Here is a 4,839-nt window from a genome sequence, read left to right as displayed (position 1 = left end):
AGAGTTCATACTCTGACAGAAAGTCACCATGGTCTGCAAGTTCGAAATACAGAAGTTAAAGGGATAGTTCACCCCAAAATTAAAATTCTGTCATCTCACCCTTAAGTTGTTCCAAACTTGTATGATTTTTTCTTCTTCTGCTAAACACAAAAGAAGATATTTTGAAGAATATGTGTAACCAAAACAGTTGATGAGCCCCATTGACTACCATAGTATGGAAAAAACATACTGTAGGCTCCTATGGAAGTCAAGGGGGCCCACCAACTGTTTGGTTAAGATAAAACAACAAAAAATCAAGATATTTAATATTTTAATTTCAACGACTTTTATTCTTGAAAAAAAAATCCTGCAGCCTTGGAAAAACCTGGATAAATAGCTTTTAGTGTGATTTCTAGACCTGGAAAAGTAATGTGAATAAATGAAATCTTAAAACTTCATGACTCATGCATTTTAATAATGAATATGCATTTTTTTTTCAAGTTTTGCCAAGCTCTAAAACATTTTAATTATATATTGTGTAAAAACATGTACATTTATTGGTTAAAAAGAGAAAAACATTTATGCTGGTCACACTAACTTTGATTTGGTGGACAATGGTGTGTCGATTATTAAAGGTGCATTGCGCAACATTTCATGTTAAAAATAGCCTACCCGTTTTTCTAACCCATACATGCTTAAACAATTGCCTGATGGGCTGAATGAGCCCTTCTCTGATGACTGCGATTGCCTCTATAATCCTGTACAGTAAAATAAATAAGAGGGATTCGGGTCGGAATTTGAGACTGGGCGTGACGTCATGCGCGTTCAGTTGCAGTGTTGCAGTTTCGCTTGTCGCCAGAGGGGGCATAGTTCTGCAAAAACTCAGAGACTTGCGCAATGCACCTTTAATAGACCGAATATTTCACAACAAACCTATGGAGTTAATTTTGTGCCATAATTAAACAAACAAGTCTCAAACAAACTCGATCTGCTTTGCAAAGGAAAACTCAACTCGCAAACAAACAAAGCAATGTGCAAGTACAAAGGTTTTTTATTTATTTATTAAGGACTTTTATTTTTCAAGAATAAAAGTCGTTGAGGGGGTGAATTCAAATATTAAATATCTTGATTTTTTGTTGTTTTATCTTAACCAAACAGTTGGTGGGTGCCTGCCTTGTCTTGCCTTACAGTATGTTTTTTCCATACTATGGTAGTCAATGGGGCTCATCTACTGTTTTGGTTACACATATTCTTCAAAATATCTTCATTTGTGTTTAGCAGAAGAAGAAAAAATCATACAAGTTTGGAACAACTTAAGGGTGAGATGACAGAATTTTTAACTTCTGTATTTCGTACTTGGAGACCATGGTGACTTTCGGTGACTTGTTTGCAAAATGCTGGATTTGTTTGTTTAAAGGTCCCTTTCTATGCCCCTTTTCACAAGATGTAAAATAAGTCTCTGATGTCCCCAGAGTGTGTATGTGAAGTTTGAGCTCAAAATACCCAACAGATCATTTTTTACAGCATGTTTAAATTGACATTTTTTGGGGCTCAGAAAAAAGAGCCGTTTCAGTGTGTCCCCTTTAAATGCAAATGAGGTGCTGCTGGACGACACAGGGGGCGGAGCTTCATGAGCTCGTGCTCAGTCTGTCAGGAAAAATTCATCTCACGGAATGATGATAATATCAGAAACTCTCAGTAACGGCGTTCATTTCGAGTCGGACAATAATGCCTACAGAGTCAGATTGCTGTATAGAGATGAAACAGGTATGGTTTAGTAGTTTAATTACGGTTATTATAACGTATTTGTCATCTGCTTGTAGGCTATGTATCCATTATTTATTAATAGCCTACAAGTCTGCTGTCTGAATGATGATCAAACATGTACTGATGAGTTTAATAAAGTTTATTGTACATCACACAAAAGATGAAGCGTCAGTTTTACTTCAGAAAATCACCGTAAGAGCTGAGTAAACACAGTAGGCTAAGTTATAAGACGTGCGCAAGCAGGGCCGGAGTGGGGCCACTTTTCAGCCCTGGAGTTCATGCCCAAGACCGGCCCACTTTTTCCACGGTGGAATTCCAAATTAGCACTTTTTCCAATTTGGATAAATGAAGCAACAGTTCAGTTGTTACTATTGTGTAGTTGGTATTAATACCATAGTTCAACAAATAATGTAAAGGTCAAATAATAATTCACTTAGACTTTATAAGAAGCAATTGCGATTTTATATCACACAATTCAGACTATATCTCGCAATTCTGTATTTCTGACTTTAAAAAGAAGCAATTGCAACTTTATTTCACGCAGTTCTGACTTTATATCTTGCAATTTCTGACTATAAGAAGCAATCGACTTTAATTAACACAATGCTGACTTTATAACACGCAATTGCGACTTTATATCTCACAATTTTGACCATCTCGCAATGCTGACTTTATAACACGCAATTGCAACTTTATTTCAGGCAATTCTGACAGTTATATCTCGCAATTCTGACTTTATAAAACGCAATTGAGACTTAATATCACGCAATTCTGACCATCTCGCAATGCTGACTTTATAACACGCAATTGCAACTTTATTTCAGGCAATTCTGACTTTATAACACGCAATTGAGACTTTATTTCACGCAATTCTGATGTATTCCGAAATGTAAACTCGCAAGTGTGAGATAAAAGTCGCAATTATCTTTTAAAACGTTTTATTCTGTGACGCAAACAAGCTTCCATACCTCCTGGCCTCTTCCTCCCAGCCATCCTCCCTGACGCGTACCGTTACGGTAGGGCCGGCCAGGCGCGGTAGGCGCCGGCGATGCCGCGGGCCCGCGGCCGCAGTACTAGCCTACCTAAAACGTTTTGGAAAAGACTGGCTGTGGACCCAACCAACTCTATAGTAGGGGAGGGGAGGACTCCCTCACATGGTACAACCCATGCAGAGGCTGCGCGCTGCAGTGTCACAAGGCGAAACGTGTAATGTTACTAACGTGACATTGAAATGTGAAACAAAAAAAAAAAATCCTCGACCGGCCCAAAAGTGAAGCGGCCCACCGGGAATTCTCCCGATTCTCCCGATTACCCAATCCGGGCCTGTGCGCAAGTAGCCAGTAGAGTTGAGGGAGCATTCCTGTGGGCGGAGGTTAGTCAAGAAACGGTTCTGGTGATGTCACTAATGCAGGATGTAGAGGGGTGTAGTCCAATCAAGCCGTTTTTTGTAGTCAACTTCTGTTAAATAAAATATCTCGCTTGGCATTGAACTTTGAGCTTTATAATTTTACAGATATTATTTATGCTCTAACAGCAACATCACACACTAACTAAAGTTTGAAACATGGAATCGCATGCAACGGGACCTTTAAATATGGCACAATATTAACTCCATACTAACCTCCTTTTCCCCCTTTGGATTAGTAGCTACTCTAGTGACCTCTGCTGACGACGAACAGTCTCACTCAAGAGGTCAGACCAGTGGCCAGTTGCACAAACTGCCTGGATTAGTCTTAAAAGTTAGTCATCTCAATTTTTTCTTCAAGGCTGATCATAACTGTTTTAAGTCAGCTACATAAAAAGGTAGATTTGAATGGGAAAAGTAAGATTTATTAACCCTGGGTTAAATCCTAGTTGGTCAAACTAGTTCCTTGAAGTCCGCATAAAAATTCTTGATTTTCGTTCTGATTTTAAGTTCTGCAGAATTCGACATGTCTGCCTTGCGCTCGTGAGAGTTTTTTGACATACGTCAGCATGACATCAGAGCAAGGCGGACCGAACTAGGACACATTTCTAACCGGCATGCATCTCGCGGTAATCACAGTGATCGGTTCCGCACAGAATTAGCTCATCTCAAACAAGCCTATTAGTAAACATTGCAAGATGGCTATGGATGAACACCAGTTGTTTGAAACGACTTTGGCCGCTACAATGAATGAGTTAGATTTGGCATTTTATCTAAAAGAGGAACAGAAGACGGCGCTCAAATTGTTCCTTTGCAAGAAGGACGTTTTTGCTGTTTTGCCGACCGGATACGGCAAGAGTCTAGTATACCGGTCAGCTCTGCTGGTAGCTAAGCGTATGGGGCTCTGTATATGTCACCCTGTGTATTGTTGTGATTGATCGTAGTGTTATCCAATTGCGTGCAGTGAGATTTTCAAATGCATGCTTGGTGCCGCCCCTCGAGTTGGGCGATTTTCATTACTCAATGCCAGACCCTTAATCTTTTGGATTTGGGTCTGGATTTCTAGGCTACTGCACTTCAGCTTCAACTTCAGATTTTCTGTCCAATCAAATGCTCTCTGAAAGATCATGCTCCTAACACTGAAAGTCACTAGACGTACATACATTATAAAGAGATGGTGAAGCTGATGGTGGCACATAGTGCACTATAGGGGACAGGGAACAATTCAGACAGTGTAAAAATGCTTTCCACTGGGGCAAATGAAGTCCGGTTTCACTTTATTGTCAGGCGACACAAACCGCCACAGCGTGCACTCAGCAGATCATAATGTGCAAATCCGCACAGGCCAGAAAATGTATCTGACCCATTTGAATTCTGCACAGAATGCTAGATTTTAGAGTGATATGGAGGAGATAAGGAAGAGAAACGGTTAGAGATTAGGAAGAAACTGACATTAAGGTGACAGGCATTAAGCGGTTTAGATCAGACCATTACCATTTTGTCTATTTAAACAGGGAAAAATCTAAGATAACGTCAGTAAATTATGTCCATTATGTCCAGTACTTCAAATGTGTGGCGGGCGATGGTTTGTGCTTATCACTCAGCTGTATTTATTATCTTTGGGCAATGACTTGTTGTTTCACTTAAACGCAACCACAAAAAGAAAATGTTTAAAAAAGACATGTAAC

Source organism: Scardinius erythrophthalmus, assembly GCF_964197995.2.
Source record: "Scardinius erythrophthalmus genome assembly, chromosome: 16".
Classification (NCBI taxonomy): Eukaryota; Metazoa; Chordata; class Actinopteri; order Cypriniformes; family Leuciscidae; genus Scardinius; species Scardinius erythrophthalmus.
The sequence above is the reverse complement of the archived record's forward strand: the minus strand, read 5'-3'. Positions refer to the sequence as shown.